The 17,839-nt window shown below is 48.1% G+C and overlaps 1 non-coding gene across 1 annotated transcript; it reads right to left on the minus strand.

Moving 5' to 3' along the window:
* Nucleotides 1-13,041: 13,041 nt before the first annotated feature.
* trnaw-cca (transfer RNA tryptophan (anticodon CCA)) lies at nucleotides 13,042-13,113 on the minus strand. The gene has a single exon. It is a non-coding gene; the product is annotated as a tRNA-Trp (tRNA).
* Between the last annotated feature and the right edge of the window lie 4,726 nt (nucleotides 13,114-17,839).

The raw sequence follows: 17,839 nt of genomic DNA on the forward strand, positions 1-17,839 counted from the left end.
TTTCGTGATCTGGGTCTTGAGCTTCTCCTGAGCGGTGGCAGACCTGCAAGGAATCAACTACCAGCTAGCGTATAAAGCGAGACCAAGGCTCAGGGCCTTCAGTTACCTGGAGGGGAGTCGGAGAGGCAGCGGATCCTGTGAGGAACCACAATCCAGGAAGGATGAGAAGGTCATTGTCAGGGTACAGAGGAGATTAAGTTAAAGATTTACCAGTTTATAAGCAAGTGCAGAGCCAAGGAACGGTGCTGAGGCAGATCAAATAAGAGGAAGCTGTGATCAGTTGGAAGGCAAGAGTGATTAAATGACAGAAGAGATGATGGTGCAAGGCAAAAGTCAGGGAAAGAATAAGTAACATTTTGTAAGCACAGATAGCAGGAGTGGGGTTTGAACCCACACAGACACTAAGTCCAACGCCTTAACCACTCGGCCATCCTGGTACGTTAACCCACCACTGAAAATGAAATTTAATGTGATCCGGGTGCCATTTGGCCTTTTACAATATAAAGTTATGAAACCTCTCCCATGCTAAATTGGACCCTTCATTATTTATGAACCTCAATCGGATCACCCCTCAGTCTAGGTTTCTCGAAAGTGTAGGGTCCCAACTCTTTTAGTCTAACTTGATAACCAAGATGTCTTATCCTGGGAATTCGTCGAATGTCTCTCCCCTGTACCCTTTCCAAAGCCTCAATATCACCCATCATGTGAGGAGACCAAGACTGGAGACAATATTCCAAGTGAGTACTGACCAATGTTTCATAAAAGGACAAATTCGGGACATCTCAGATACTGAAGGAGTCCGTGTCCAGAAGCAGCAAGACCTGGACAACATTCAGACTTGGGCTGCTAAGTGGCAAGTAACATTCACACCACATAAGTACCAGGCAATGACCATCTCCAACAAGAGAGCATGTAACCATTTCCCTTTGACGTTCAACAGCATTACCATCGCTAAATCCCCCCACCATCAACATCCTGGGGGTTCCCATTGACAGAAGCTGAACTGGACCATTCATGTAAATACACTGGCTACAAGGGTAAATCAGATAGTGGGAATTCTGTGATGAGTAACTCAGCTCAAGGCACTAGGTGAAATGCTCATTAGGAGAGCTGGAAAAATGGACTGGTCAGTTGTGCAGAAAAGTGGCAAATGGAATTCAACTTGGAGAAATGTGAGGTGATGCCTTTGGTGAGGTCAAACACAGCAAAGGAATACACAATTAATGGGAGAATACTGAGAGGTGTAGAGGAAGTGAGGGACCTTGAAGTGAATGTCCACAAATCCCTGAAAGTAGCAGGATAGGTTGATAAGTTGGTTAAGAAGGCTTATGGAATCCTTTCCTTTATTAGCCGATGTATAGAATATAAGAGCAGGGAGGTTATGCTGGAACTGTATCAATCATTAGTTAGGCCACAACTTCAGTTCTGTGTGCAGTTCTGGTCACCTCATTACACAAAGGATGTAATTGCACGAGAGAGGTTACGGAGGAGATTTACGAGGATGTTGTTCGGACTGGAAACATGCAGCTATGAGGAAAGATTGGATAGACTGGGGTTGTTCTCCTTGGAATAGAAGAGGCTGAGGGGAGATTTGATTGAAATGTACAAAATTGTGAGGGGTCTGGATAGAATGGATGGGAAGGGTCTATTTACCTTAGTAGGGAGGTCAGTGACTAGGGGGCATAGATTTAAAGTGATGTGTTGAACAATTAGAGGGGAGATGAGGAAAGATTTATTCACCCAGAGGGCTGTGGGAGTCTGGAACTCACTGCCTGGAAGGGTAGCTGAGGCAAAAACCCTCAACTCATTTAAAAGGAGTCTGGATGTGCACCTCAAGTACCTGAACCTGCAGGGCTACGGTCCAAATGCTGGACAATGGGATTCAGCTGGGTGGCTCGTTTTTTGGCCTGCCTGTGCTGTAAACTTTCTATGTTCTATGATTCTATGCAGACACAATGGGCCGAATGGCCTCCTTCTGCACTGCAATAATTTTGTGATTTTTGACTCTCCAAAACTTGTCAACCATCTACAAGGCACAAACCAGGATGAGTGCAGCACCAACAATACTCGAGGAACTCGACACTGTTCAGGACAAAGCAGCCACCTTGATTGTCACCCCATTCACCACCTTAAACATTCACTCCCTTCACCACTGACGCACAGTGGCAGTAGTGTGTACCATCCACCAGATGCACTGCTGCAACTCACCAAGGCTCCGCAGACAGCACCTTCCAAACATAAGACCTCCAGCACCTTGAAGGACAAGGGCTGCAGATGCATGGAAACACCACCATGTGCAAGCTCCCCTCCAAGTCACACACCATCTGATCTGCAAATATATCGCTGTTCATTCACTGATGTTGGGTCAAAATCCTGGATCTCCCTTCCTAACAGCACTGTGTGTGTACCTACACCATTTGGAGTGCAGGAATTCAAGAAGGGAGCTCACCGCCACCTTGTCAAGGACAATTAGTGATGGGTAACAAATTCTGGCCTTGCCAGTGTCACTCACATCCCATGAAAGAATATGCCTCATTTTATGCTCAATTGTCCTCTGAATGCAGCACAACCCTCTATTTGCTCCAACTGTCACTTCACAACATTGCTGCTGTACCTTTAGAGATCTGTGCACTAGAACATCCAGATCTCTGCTCCAAATTATTTTCTTTTTTCTACCTACTTTAATGTTTTTCCCTGAAGGGTGTATGAATGTTGAGCATTCACCCTGTCCACATGAATAACACTGCACTTACCCAAATTAAACATCATTTACCAGTCATGAGCCCAATCTCCCAACACATTAAGATCAGCCTGAAACAGTTGACTATCGTTTACAGTCGGAACACTCGCACAGATCTTCAAATCATCTGTAAATCTACAGATTGTGCCCCCTCCACCTCCATCCAGATCATTAATAAAAATAGTAAAGAGCAACAGACCCAACACCGATTCCTGTGGGACAACACTGGTAACTGGTTTCCAAACAGATCCAGATCCATCTGTAACTACTTTCTGCCTCCGTCCTGCCAGTCAGTTCCCAATCCAGATCAATATATTACCACTGATACCAGGGACTTTAATCTTATCGAGAAGCCTCTTGTGTGGAACCTTATCAAAATCTTTTGGATGAGATCAGCTAATTGAACACAGGCCGAGGATTAGGCCTAGGCCCGTCCTGCTCTGTGTGTGGGTCGCAGGACGACACAAGGTGAGATCAGCTCACTGAGCACAGGCCCTTCCTGCTCTATATGGTGCTCAGTACCTCACCAAATGAGAATAACTAACACACCACAGGCCATGGAGCCTCGGCCCATCCTTCCCTGATTGCGGTTCAGTGCCAACCAGGTCAGATCAGCTAATTCAGCATAGGCTGGGGATGGAACCTGGACCTTTCCTGCTCTGGGGACTCCGTACCATACCAGGTGCGATGAAGTAAAATACCACAGGCCGGGGATGGAGACTGAGATTTCCCTGTTCTGTGTGGGGCTCTGTACAACAACGTGTGAGGAGAATTATCATCCCTCAGGCTGAGGAAGGAGCCTGGGCCCATTCTGTTCTGTGTGGCTCCTACCACACTGAGTGGGATCAGTTAACTCAACACAGGCCATGAATACAACCAGGCCCTTTCCTGCTCCGTGTGGCTCAGTATCACACCAGGTGGCATCAGCTAACACAGCACAAGCTGGGGCTGGAGCCTGGGCCCACCCTGCTCTGTGGGCTCAGTAACAACCAGTAAGATGAACTTTTTTCAAAAGACATCAGTGTATTTATCTCTGTCCAACACTCTGAGGCAGCTTTCTGTGTTTATAAAGAGTGTAATTTATTGACTGGTCTCTTGGATCAAACAGGGTAACAGACAGAGGTCTGTGTGCAGAGGGTTTGGGGGTGAGCTCTGATTCCTAACCCTTTCTGGATTGTGAAGAATAAAGAATGAATGAGAGAGAGAGAATGTGGGAGATGGGATGATGGAAGAATTTGTCCGTGAACCTGATTAAATGTGGCTCAAACGCAAGATAATATTAAGGTATCAAGAGCAGAACATTAACATAATCTGAGTTCCGCGATCTGGTCGGGTCCCATTCCTCTGAAGTGAGGAATGAACGGGTGGGGAAATTCCGCCTGGAGTTATATTTGTCTCCAATGAAGATGAGTTCACAGTGAGGATGGAATAGCTCAGTTGGGAGAACACTAGATTGAAGAACCAGGATACAATCCCTGGTTTCATCAGTTTTAATTTGGTGTCTCCATCAGTTTAAGTAGAGAGAATCAGAGGGGAGATTTTCCACTCTTGACCCCATGGGCTGAATTTTAAACTAATGGTGCGGCTCTCGGCAGAGACACCGGAAGCGGGTGTCATCACCACACGAGTGAAATGTGGCCGGCCGACCACGATCACGGAGCAGCCGACCAATTAATGAAGGGGAGGCGTGGGGCCCATGTAAACAAGGACCAGAGGCAGGGAACGAGGCACTGATGGCACCGGCATCTGACACAACGGCAGGTGCTGGCACCATATTTAAAGGGCTGCCAGACCTGCATTCACTGCTGCCTGGTTTAAAGGAGTGTCTTCCTGAGAGCCCTCTGCTGTCCCAGGACCCGTTCTGCTGCCTCTGATGTCCCAAGACCCGTTCTGCTGCCTCTGCTGCTCCAGGACCCATTCTGCTGTCCCAAGACCCGTTCTGCTGCCTCTGATGCCCCAGGACCCGTTCTGCTGCCCCAGGACCCGTTCTGCTGCCTCTGCTGCTCCAGGACCCGTTCTGCTGTCCCAGGACCCGTTCTGCTACCTCTGCTGCCCCAGGACCAGTTCTGCTGCATCTGCTGCCCAGGACCCGTTCTGCTGTCACTGATGCCCCAGGACCCGTTCTGCTGTCACTGATGCCACAGGACCCGTTCTACTGTCACTGATGCCCCAGGACCCGTTCTGCTGTTTCTGCTGCCTGATAGGTAAGGAGCTGAATGCGAGCCTGCAGTGACCATGGTCCAATGGTTTGGCGATGCCTTCCTGCAGGTTCGCCTCCAGGTGACAACAGATAGGTGGAAGATCCTCTTCCCCAGGGATGGGAGGTGGAGACCTGTCCGCCTGACCAAGCAAAGCTGCTTTGAGATTGTAGGTGAAGTCAGCAGCCGTGCGGTCACCCCCAAGACATGGATCCAGTGCACGAAGTGGGTCAATGACCGGATCCGGGCTGCTCAGGTGCAAACACAAAACACTTTGGACCCTTTGGACATTGCGCATGGCAGAGTGAGAGGGAGTGTTTGGTGGAAAGGGAGTGACCACCCAGTCATGTGTATTGGGGAAGGGCAGCAGGACATGCTGCCTGAGGCTTGGCTGCATCTCGGTGGGAGGTGCACGTCAGTCATTGTATAAACTCACACAGTCCCTCGAGAGGGGCCACATGCAGGAGGAATATGTGTGTCCACATCATGGACTGCTGGACTATCACCATCAGAGATATTGGGTTTGTCCTCGCTGGGAGACTAACTTTGTTGATCATAGTGGCTGCAGGAGAAGACAGCCCACAATCGGAAAGAGCGTGTCAAGACTGGCAGTGGATGCCTTATCTCCATGTCCTCATCCCGATGGAGGAGGAGGCCAACGAACAGGCCGGGCAGCAAAGCAGCTGCTCCATAGCTGATGGAGAGACAGGGACACCTACCTAAGAGAGTGAGTGAACATCTCCTGGGGCACAAGGGAGCATCCGCTGCAAAGGAGCCACACTGTTCATCTGTTCACCACTGCATCAATGGAGCTGCACTGTAGGGGTGGTTGGAATGTCACGATATGAAGACGCTAACCCTTCAATGTCCCTGTTTACACATGCAGGCGAGGATGAACGACAAGAGCGAAGAGCTGGAGAGACTGGGGGACAGCCAGACACCTCTGAGGAGGAGGAGGGAGCCTCAGAGGGTGCACCGTCACCTCATTCCCCTGCATTCTCCACCAGCACAGAAACCCTCACTCGGTGGGTATCCACTCGCTGTTAGATTTGGGCACACAAGCTGGTGAGCACGTCACAGACAGGCCCGGGCAGCTGACGGAGGCAGTGACAGCCGAGGCCACTGGCAGTTGGAAGTCTGTGGGAGGCCAGGCCCATGCTGAGTCCCAGGCTGATGACGTGCCTCTGGTGTCACCAGCAACACGGGAAATGCTGCAGCTGCAGCAAGAGGTCAGGCAACATCTGGCAGAGTTGCCGGAGGTTATGTGTACCCAAGCTCGTATGATGGAGGAGTCCATCCAGGCCTTGCATGCTGTACTGTCTCCGATGGGGGTGTGTCTGGCTTCCTTCCTTGAGAGATTGGTGACTCTGATGGAGAGCCAAATCCAGCCGACCAATCAGTGGCCGCCGGAGATGTGCGCAGACTTGCACTCCATCGCTTTGTCCATGAGATCCATCAAGCGGTGACAAGGTGAGAGGGGGGACGAGGCACCTGAACTCTTCACCATGTCCACGTCCCTCTCAGGTCAGCAGGGAGGTACAAGTGTGTCTTATAAGGGGGAGGAGCAGCTGGCTGCTACATCTGGGGTCTCCTCTCAGGGTGCTCCTGGTGTGGACAGTAGCTCCAAAGCCCCTCTGCCAGTGACACAAGTGATGCCAGTGCCTGCCTCCATCACCCTCGATGACAGAGGGGCTCCCTGTACCTGTGCAGGTGGTCCTCAGTGTGCCGGGGCCCTCCAGGCCTCAGGCAGCAAGAGGACGGCCACCAATGTCATCCCAAGCCATGGGGCAGCAAGGTCAGCAGCCTGTCTCCTTCTCAGCTGACAGAGCAGGGGGAGCACCACGTAGGAGCATGCGGAAAAGATTTCAGAAGAGCACCAAGATTCACTTTGGGTTCATGGTGAATGTGCATTCCAGATGAATAGGGTTGCGTTTGGTGTCACACGGAAGAAAGAAATGATGTTCTCTCACTATGTCTCCTTCTTATTGTTGATGCCCTTTGGGACTTCATTTAAACCCTTCCTCCCAAGGGGCTGGAAGTGAGGGACCAAGCCCTGAGTTCACAAAGCTTCGGCCTTGTCACTGTGCGATGTGTACCTGGACGCTGCAGTGCAGAAGGAAGGAGTTGACAACAGGGCTGCTTAAAGCTAAGACTTTTTTGCTGTGGTTCCAGAAGGTGGTAAGGCTCAAAGGAAACTTGAATGTATAAGGGTGTCTCATGTCTCCCTTGTGTGTATCTCATGGCCCCTTTCTTGCTGTTCCCGAGGTTCTTCATCTGGCACTGCTTGGACAGCATCCTCCTCCACATCCTCATCATCAGAGGAGACATCACACTCCACGATATCCTCACGAGTCAACACCTCACCCCTCTGTCATGCCAGATTGTGCTGTGCACAGCAAACCACCAAGATATGCGAGACTCTCGCCGGGACATACTGAAGGGCTCCACTGGATCGATCTAGGCACCTGAATCTCATCTTCAGGAGACCAATGGCCTCCTTGATGGTCGCTCGGGTTGACCCGCAGCAGGTGTTGTAGCTCTCCTCTGCATCCATGCGTGGGTTCCTCACAGACGTCAGTACTCATGTCCTCAGTGGGTAGCCCTTGTCTCCAAGGATCCATCTCTGAAAGCAGATGGGGCCGCGGAAAGGGTCTGGCACCTGGGAGTGCCTTGGTATGCAGGCATTGTGGCTACTTCCCGGGATTTGTGCACACACCTGTAGGATCCATTTGTGATGGTCACAGACCAGTTACACACAGAGCAAGTGGAAGCCCTTCCTGTTGAAGGTTGCTGGCTGGTCTGCAGGAGCCTTGATGGTCACTTGGGTGCAGTCAATGACACCCTACACCTGGGGAAATCCAGTGATGGCCCTGAATCCTGTAGTCCTCTCAGCTTGACTGTTTGGATCGATGTGCACATAGCCACCGGCCCTCCTGAACAGGACATTGATGGCCTCCTTGATGCACTGATTCACCACAGACTGTGAGATTCCACACATATCTCCAGTGGATCCCCACAATGATCTGCTGGTGTAGAAGTTCAGTGGCACGGTGACTTTCAGTGACACTGGCATCAGGTGCCCACCAAGTCCCATGGGACACAGCTGCATCATGGCAGAGAGATCAGTGACGACATCCGTGGAGAGGTGCCGTCTGTGGAGACACTGTCACTCGGACATCTGCAGGTAGCTGAACCTCGGCTGACGCGTTCCTCTGCCTCCTTCTCCAGCCTCCTGTTCGAGGCTGGCCCTCCTGTGGGCCCCCAAGCTGCTGTGGTGTCCCTGCTGGTGCCTGGGCCTCCCTCTCTACTCCTCCTCCTCTTCAATGGGAGCCTCGAATCCAGGGTGAATGAGGCCCATGAGAGGTTGCCCCTCCCTGAGTGCAAGGCCTTCACAGTAAACAACACCCAGTCACAGTTACCTCACTTGTCACCCTCAATGAGGTGGCACTGCCCCAATTGCACCCTGGTGTTGCTCGCCCTGCAGAGCTGGCACATGAGCCCCCACTCCTGACAGTGTTTCCCGATGCCCTTTCCCCCTCCACCCTTGCTGCCAAGTTACGCTGCCTCACCCGATAGCTTCCCAGTGAAGACAACACTCAGCTCCCACCTCCCAGTCACCTCCTTTAACCAGGCGAGGCTCTGAAGCCCCGTGGTTCCCGTGTGCTATTAGTTCAATTGGACCCAGTGAATAAAATTGCTGACAATTGGACTCATAAATACTTTAAATGCCTTCTTGCCGAGTGGATGTGCGAAGCCTGCCCTCCATGTAAGCCGCCGACAGAAAAATCCGGTCCGACGTCTTCCATCCCTATTTTATACACCCTCCTCCCCCTCCCCAGCCTCCATTCCCGTCTCCAACGGTCCCTTAAAATTCTGGCCCATGTCTCGAAGACTAATGGGAGTGAAACTACATCTGCTCCTTCGCCTAAACAGGGAGAGCTGCTCTCTCTGTGTTTAAAGTGAATGAATTTGGTCTTTACCTTGTCTTCATGGGACGTTCACTGTCTGGAAATGTCTGTTTGAAAATGTTTTCCTGGTATATTAATGCAGCAGAGGAGCAGATGTGAGGTGCTGTTCAACAGAGAAGTTTGGAAGTGGGTGAAGGGGTGGAGTGACGGTGTGAGTGAGAGGCGCAGTGAGCGCCATTCTCAATAAAGTGTCAGGAATAAAGGTCAGAGGAACAGACCAGGCAGGAAACACAGAAAGAGCGAGGAGAAGCTGGTGTGAAAAACAGAGATTAAACAACAGGCTTGTTCAGTTGGAACAAAAACAAGAAATGCTGGAATCACTCAGCAGGTCCGGCAGCATCTGCGGAAAGAGAAGCAGAGTCAACGCTTCGGGTCAGTGACCCTTCCTCGGCTGGTTTCGGAACTCCTAAGGTAAGGGGAACAAAACTTCACACAGTATTCTAAAGTGCAGACCAACCAAGGTTATATACAATTGAAGCAAGACTTCACTACTCCTGCACTCAAATCCTCTTGTGATAGAGGCTAACATATCATTAGCCTTCCGAATTGCTTGCTGCACCTGCATGTGAGCTTTCAGTCACTTATAGACAAGGACACCCAGGCCCCTTTGTACATTCACACTCTTACCATTTAACAAATAATCTGCACATCTGTTTCTCCTACCAAAGTGGATAACCTCACGTTTTTACACAATATATTTCATGTGCCACTTTCTTGTCCACTCACTAAGTCTGTCCAAATTCCCTTGAAGCCGCTTTGCATCTTCCTCACGACTCACATTCCCACCTAGTTTTGTGTCATCTGCAAACTTGGAAATACTACATTTGGTCCCCACATCCAAATCATGTGAACAGCTGGGTCACAGTGTGGTGGTGAACAGTTGTATTTCTGTCTGGAGGAAGGTTTACAGTGGGTTCCCCATGGTTCCTCATAACTTCAGTTGTGTGCAGAGACTGGAAAAGCTGGGGTTGTGCTCCTTGGAGCAGAGTAAGTTCAGAACTTTGACAGAGTTAGAATCAAGGAATCAAATGGTTACAGTACAGAAGGAGACCATTCAGTCCATCATGTCCATGACAGCTCTTTGCAAGAGCAGATCAGCTAATTCCACTCCTCTGCCCTTTCATTGTAGCCCTGCAAATTTTCTCTATTCAGGTGTTTATCCAATTCCCTTTTGAAAGCCACGATTGAATCTGCCTCCAGCACACTCTCAGGCAGTATATTCCAGATCCGAACCACTCACTCTGTCCCACACCCCTGGTACCATTGCAGAAAATCTTTTCTGTTCATTTCATCCCTCATAAATAATTGAAATGAAATGTTTATTAGGAAATGCACAACATAAAAAGGAGAGAGAAATAAATGCTGAGCAAAATAGAAGTCAATGTTTGGAAGGTAAAAAGAGCAAAAGATGTAACTTTTATTCTGGATGAGTGAGAGGAATATATCACACTTTGGGGCTTTTGTAAGAGGATTTACTGATAAACCTGGGATTTGAGAGGAAGCTGGTTCATGGTTTACAGAACAAATTCAGCCCCTGGGGTGGAGCCAACAGCTGCACCGTCCAATAACAGACAGGACGGGGACACTGTCTCAGGCCTGGTGAGCTCAGTCGATGAAAGCATGAAACTCTGAAGCTCATGTTTTTGAGTTTGAGCCCACGGTGGGTGTTTTCTATTTCCTTTTTAGGCTGATTTTACAGGCGTTATCCAGCTCTGAATTCCTCGGCAGAGAGTTCAAGGAGTGTTTGAAATGAGATTCAACAACAGTATGAGAAAGTCTCTCCTTGATTCAGGACTCTTACCTCTCTGCAGCATCTCACTGCTGAAGATTGAACTTTTTCTCATTTCATTCTCAGCTCAGGGTCAGTGTGGACCAATGGGACTTCTGGCTGTCTCCCACTTCACAATCCATCAGTGCTGAGAAAGCAATGGGGAATATTACTCACATGTTACAATGTTTTATAAATACTTGAATGTATTTCACACTGTGTCGAACAGTGTGAATCTCCCCTGGTATATCAGCTCACCAACACTTCAACAGAGCATTCACATAATGTGAGCTCTGAGATCTGTTCAGATCCCATTCCCAAGACCTGGAAAGTGGTTTTGGGCTGGATCACTCTTTTTCAGCTGGCACAGACATGATTGCTCAATGGTCTCATTCTGAGCCATAAATTTTCTCCATTTTCTATGTTCTATGAAGTGAGGTGTGATTGGGAGGGGCAATTCCACCAGGGTTATATTTTCTACCAAAACAATGACACAAGGGATACTTCACATTTTTATTCATTCATTCATGCGATGTGGGCATCGCTGGCTAGGCCAGCATTTATTGCCCATCCCTAATTGCCCATGAGAAGGTGGTGGTGAACTGCCTTCTTGAACCGCTGCAGTCCATGTGGGGTAGGTACACCCACAGTGCTGTGAGAAAGGGAGTTCCAGGATTTTGACCCAGCAACAGTGAAGGAACGGCGATATAGTTCCAAGTCAGGATGGTGTGTGGCTTGCAGGGGAACTTGCATGTGGTGGTATCCCCTGCATTTGCTGCCCTTGCCCTTCTCGGTGCTAAAGGTCGCTTGGTTTGGAAGGTGCTGTGGAAGGAGTCTTGGTGCATTGCTGCAGTGCATCTTGTAGACGGTACACACTGCTGCCACTGTGTGCCGATGGTGGAGGGAGTGAATGTTTGTAGATGGGGTGCCAATCAAGTGGGCTGCTTTGTCCTGGACGGTGTTGAGATTCTTGAGTTGGAATTGCACCCATCCAGGCAAGTGGAGAGTATTCCATCACACTCTTGACTTGTGAATTGCAGATGGTGGACAGGCTTTGGGGAGTCAGGAGTCATGGATGAGTGAGAGGAATATATCACACTTGGCGGCTTTTGTGAGAGGATTTATTGATAAACCTGGGATTTGAGAGGAAGCTGCTTCATGGTTTACAGAACAAATTCAGCCCCTGGGGTGGAGCCAATAGCTGCACTGTAATTACTCACCTCAGGATTCCAAGCCTCTGACCTGCTCTTCTAGTCACGTTATTTGTATGGCTACCCATGGTAACCTCCATGATGTTGATGGTGGGGGATTCAGTGATTGTAATGCTATTGAATGTCAAGGGGAGATAGTTAGATTCTCTCTTGTTGGAGATGGTCATTGCCTGGCACTTGTGTGGTGCGAATGTTACTTGCCACTTATCATCCCAAGCCTGTGAGACTGAAATAGCTCAGTTGGGAGTGTGTTGGACTGAAGATCCCTGGTTCAATCTGGGGTTTGGCAGTTCTCCTTTATTCTGCATCGCCCTTTGGTTTTGACTCTTCAGCTGCACAATTTACACTGAAATTAGTTACCCAAATCTGAAGGTTGGATTGGAATAGAGAGATATCAATGATGGGAAATATTTCCATTGTCAGCTTTAGCTTATTCTCTATCTCTTTGTGTCCTTTTCCACAGTTTTTGAATCTTTCAGGGCCGGGTGAACATTTGATTTGCTGCATATGTCCCAAACTGAAGCCTTTTCCACATCTCTGGGTGGTCAGACTTGCTCTGTCTGTTTTTGCTGCTCGTGACCATGAACGAGAACAGGCCACGAGTTCAACGTTTATCAGCAAACGGAAGATAATTGGAAAGAATTCTGTGTTACTCCAGACCAGTGACAAAGATACAATGGATGTTATTCAAAATAAATTCCCTTTGACATTTGATGTAAACTTGTTTGCATCTAAAAGTTGGATTTTAAGTGTTGCAAAAATGTGTCAAATTAATGACTGACCATGTGACAGCGCACATGGGGATCAAATCCACAGCCTTGTTGTTATCAACACTGCGTCCTAACCAACTGAACTAAGCAGCCGATAGACAGAGCCAGGTATGGGTTTGAGCCGCACGCTGTGCGGTTTGTGTTTTATTTCTCACACTGGGTGACAGAGCGATTGCACAAACAATGGACACATCACATCCCTGAAACATTGTTCTGATATAAAACAGTGTGAAATAAGAACTGAGCATGGAAATGGAACGGAACCAGAAATCAGGACTTTAATCTATGAAAGTTGATCTTGAAATTCTGCCATGCACGAATATTCCAAGAGAACGAACTCTCTTCTGATATAAAATCCAGGAACTTGAGCTGCTGTAAAACATAACTGAGCCTGACGTGATTTGAACACGCAACCTTCTGATCTGGAGTCAGACGCGCTACCGTTGTGCCACAAGCTCACAGATAAAGCAAAGTCTTCCATTCCTGGCAGATTTACTTCTTGTTTAGATTCAGTGATTGAAATTAATTCAATCCTCATCTGACCTCCGCTCTGTGAAGGCCTGCCACCCGACCTGAACCCGACGGGACCCGACGACCTGTGTCGGGTCCGGGTCGTGTTGGGTCGCTCTTCCGGGTCTGGCTTTCGGGCTCGGGTCAGGTCGGGCCAGGTTCGGGTTGGGCTGGGTCCAGGTCGGGCTGAGTCCGTGTCGGACACACACAGTAAGTATTACATTTAACTCTGCTGGGAAGTTGAGTTTAATAAGTGTCAAAAGTTGAAAAGCCAACCTAAGCTGGGAGTCCGGGGCATCAAGGAGGGAATCTCTGAGTCTGCTCAGTGAGCAAGTGAGCATCTCTATGACGTCATTGCGCTCATGCTGCAGCTTCCTGTCGATTCGGAATCGGGAGGTAGATGAAGTGAACATTCCAGTGGTCGGGTAAGGCTCGGGTTAGTTTGGGCGTGGGAATAAATTGAGATACTCGGGCCGGGTCGGGCTCGGGTCCAATGTGGTTCTGTCAGGTTCGGGTCGGGTTTTTTTTCCTGACCTGAGCAGGCCTTTACCGCTCTGTCAGTTCAGTGCCTTATTTAAACGATTACTTGGAGTACTGTTTTACAGGGTCTCGGCTGTTTAAGTATTTCCCAGACCCACAACTCTGATTAATCAGACATTTTGCTGCTAACTGCTGCTGCTACAATTGAAATGTAAAAAAGAATTTCCAGTGACCTGCAACCAATGGACAAATACATTTCAGAAAGATAAAGCTCATTCACCAATCCACAAATGTGTCTTTCTGCTTATATTTATAAACAACTCCTTCTCTCCACTATGAGAACTATACAATCACTCCAGTTATTTGAAAGTTAGTATAAGATGTTCCAGTTCATCAATTTTAAAACTGCAGCAGGTATTTTCCAGAAAACTTCTCTGTTGGAACCTCAGTCCCATTTAGATTGAAAGTGGACAATTAATGTATTCACTTGTTCATTGTGGACAGGTGTCTGACTTCAAATAAATCTCATTAACTTTCAATGAGGTGGCAGTATTTCTGTGCTCCCATTTTACACATTCTGTCCTGTTCATGCACCATGTTTTTATTCTCTTCTCCCATTCTCCACAGGATACAGATTACAAGCATCATCAATCTAGCTGTTGAAAAGCATTGGAAGAATCTGGTCACACAGGTATTGAAACATTCATTTTCTGACATTTTCCAAGTTGGTTGCTTTAAACACAGTACGATGTGCAATCATCTTGAAAAGAGATTCTCTTCAATATCCAATACAAATTGAATTACAAACCTGACAGACAAACACAGGAGAACAAGTGACTAGTGAACACAAACCTCATGGTGCTCATTTTCAGATTTATTGCAGTCATCCGACAAAACAAGTGAAAGAACATTCCAGTGAAATGATTTGCAAAGTAGGGGTGACTTTTGTTGGTGCCTTTCTTTGCTCTGTTGGTGAAACTTTCTTGCACCTGACTCCTGTTCATGTCTCTGTTTCCTCTATTGCATGAGGAAGGAGGTATTTGATCAGAAATCAACTGGATTGTGTACCTTTGAGAGGGGATTTCTGCACCGTCAGGGCTGGAAACAGGAGTGAGTGAAAGGCAATGTGTGGAGTTTGATTTTGTACAGAGGGAGAGCAAATCTAACAGGGCTGTGAGATATTGGCCTGGATTTTACAGCCCAATAGTGGTGAAATCTGAGACTTTCACTGCTATTGAGGGTCTGAACAGCACTGCAACTGCCGGTACATGCACACACTAACACCAGCATCTGGAAGTTGTGGTGGTGAGAAATGTGCTTAGAAGGAGCCTCTGATCATAATCGCACCAGCCCACTCTTTAAAGTGACAGGGACCTGTAGTTCAGCAATTTGGGCTCATTGGTACCCTGATTTTTACCTGGGTTGGATTAAAGCCGGTACCAACAGGCTCAGGGTTGCTCGGGAAGGACTTTTCTGTTGACACAACAGCTCCACTATTCCAGGAAGACACCGGCAAAGCAGTTGTCAACTTTCAGAGGGAGTTCAGACATTTTAAATGTTGTATTTTATTTCTTAATTGTACGTAAGTTTTTAGCATGGCCTGATCAGAGTTCTTAAATTTACATCTGACTTTTTATTAACAAGATTGAAGTGCTTTTAAAAGATCTCTAAATGTTTATGACTTTTTATCAAGATTTACTTGGCTTCTTTGAAAAGACTCTTGAGCAAGATTGAAGTGACTTTTAAAAACTACATCTTACCCTTTAAAATCCTGCTTCCATGTGGATGACATTAGAAGATGACTTCAGAATAGCTTAGACTATCTTTCTAACAGGTACTGCAACAGCTTAAGACCTACTTTTCTGCAAAAGCTGGTGAATTACCTACCGGGAGCGGAGAGGAGCGGAGCGGAGCAGACCGATATGGACCGATATGAGGAGAATGTTGAGAGCGGAGCCTATAAATCCAATCCGAGGATCGAGGCCCAGTCTCTTCCCTTCCAGGAGTGGAGTGGAGCTCTTCCAGTGTGCTGGAGTTTTGAAAAAAAAGAAGCCAACTGTGATGTCAGAGGAGAGCTGCAAGGTGATTGGTTGGTGAGTCACTGCTGTTAGTGTATTTAAATATCTTAAAGAAAAGGGCAAAGTTTTTTACTTGAAAAAAAAACCTCTGCTGATAAGATGAGTACTACTAAAGTGTTTTGTTTTATTCAGTGTAGCTTATGAAGGACTTTAGATTGTAGTGGGTAGAACAAGGCCCCGAGTGTCATTAGTATTTTTTAATTAAGGGAGTAACTAATTAATCTAAGGGTAAGTCATGGCAGGAGAGCTCAGCCCCGTGATATGCTCCTCCTGCGCTATGTGGGGATTCAGGAACCCTCCCAGTCTCCATGACGACCATGTGTGCAGGAAGTGTATCCAGCTGCAGCTACTGGCTACTCGCATTATGGAGCTGGAAGAGCGGGTGGTTTCACTGTGGAGCATCCACGAAGCTGAGGGTGTCATGGATAGCATGTTTAGTGAGGTGGTCGCACCGCAGGTAATGGATGCACAGGCAGAAAAGGGATGGGTGACCACCAGATGGAATAGTAGGAGCAGGCAGGTAGTGCAGGAGTCCCCTGTGGCCATCCCCTTCTCAAACAGATACACCGCTTTGGTTCCTGTTGGGGGGAAGACCTCCCAGGGGAAAAGAGCAACAGCGCGGTCCGTGGCACCACGGAGGGTTCTGCTGCACAGCAGGGGATGAAAAGGGGAGGAAGAGCTACTGTGATAGGGGATTCTATCATAAGGGGTGCAGATAGGCGTTTCTGTGGCCGCAAACGAGACTCCAGGATGGTATGTTGCCTCCCTAATACTAGGGTCAAGGATGTTTCGGAGCAGCTGCTGGAAATTCTGAAAGGGGAGGGTGTGCAGCCAGAGATCGTGGTCCATATTGGTACGAACGACATAGGCAGGAAGAGAGATGAGGTTCTGCAAAGTGAATATGGGGAGTTAGGCAGAAGGTTAAAGAGCAGGACCTCTAGGGTTGTAATCTCAGGATTACTCCCTGTGACACGTGCTAGTGCGGGTAGGAATAGGAGGATTAGGCAAATGAATGCATTGCTGAAGACTGGCGAAGGCGGGAGGGCTTCAGGTACTTGGATCATTGGGATCTCTTCTGGTGCAGAGGTGACCTGTACAAGAGGGACGGGTTGCATCTGAACTGGAAGGGGACCAATATCCTTGCAGGGAGATTTTATAGTAATACACTGGAGGGTTTAAACTAGTCTTGCAGCGGGAGTGGGACCCAAAGTAGTAGTCTCTCCGATGAGATAGTTGAGGCAAATGGAGAGGTTAAAGCAAGCAAGTCCAGTAGGCAGGCCAGGCAGGGGCAGGACAGGGAGCGTGGAAGGTCTGGTGGGCTAAACTGCATTTACTTTAATGCAAGTATCCTTACAGGTAAGGCAGATGAACTCAGAGCATGGATCGGTACATGGGATTGTGGTATTGTAGCTATTACGGAAACGTGGTTGAGGGATGGGCAGGACTGGCAGCTCAATGTTCCGCGGTACTGATCCTTCCGGCGTGACAGAGGTGGAGGTAAGAGAGGAGGGGGAGTTGCACTATTGATTAGGGAGGACATCACGGCAGTACTTAGAGAGGATATCCCGGGGTGAATGTCCAGTGAGGCCATACTGGTAGAACTTAGAAATAATAAAAGGGTGATCCCTTTGATGGGATTATACTATAGGCCCCCCAATAGTCAGAGGGAAGTGGAGGAGCATATATGTAGGGAAATCACAGATAGGTATAGGAATTATAGGGTTGTAATAGTAGGTGATTTTAACTTCCCTAATATTGACTGGGACTGCCTCAGTGCTAAGGGATCAGATGGTGAAGAATTTGTTAAGTGAGTCCAGGATAATTTTCTGAAGCAGTACGTGGATGGCCTGACTGGAGAAGGGGCTACACTCGATCTCCTGTTAGGAAATGAGGATGGGCAGGTGGTTGATATGGCAGTCGGGGAGCACTTTGGGACCAGTGACCATAACTCTATTAGCTTCAAGATAGTTATGAAAAAGAATAGGACTGGTCCTCAGGTTGAAGTCCTAAATTGGGGGAAGGCTAATTTCCATGGCGTCAGACAGGAACTCTCAAAAGTTGAATGGGAGAGGCTGTTTACAGGTAAAGGGACGTCTGGCAAGTGGGAGGCTTTTAA

This window comes from Heterodontus francisci, unplaced genomic scaffold (genome assembly GCF_036365525.1).
Source record: "Heterodontus francisci isolate sHetFra1 unplaced genomic scaffold, sHetFra1.hap1 HAP1_SCAFFOLD_597, whole genome shotgun sequence".
Classification (NCBI taxonomy): Eukaryota; Metazoa; Chordata; class Chondrichthyes; order Heterodontiformes; family Heterodontidae; genus Heterodontus; species Heterodontus francisci.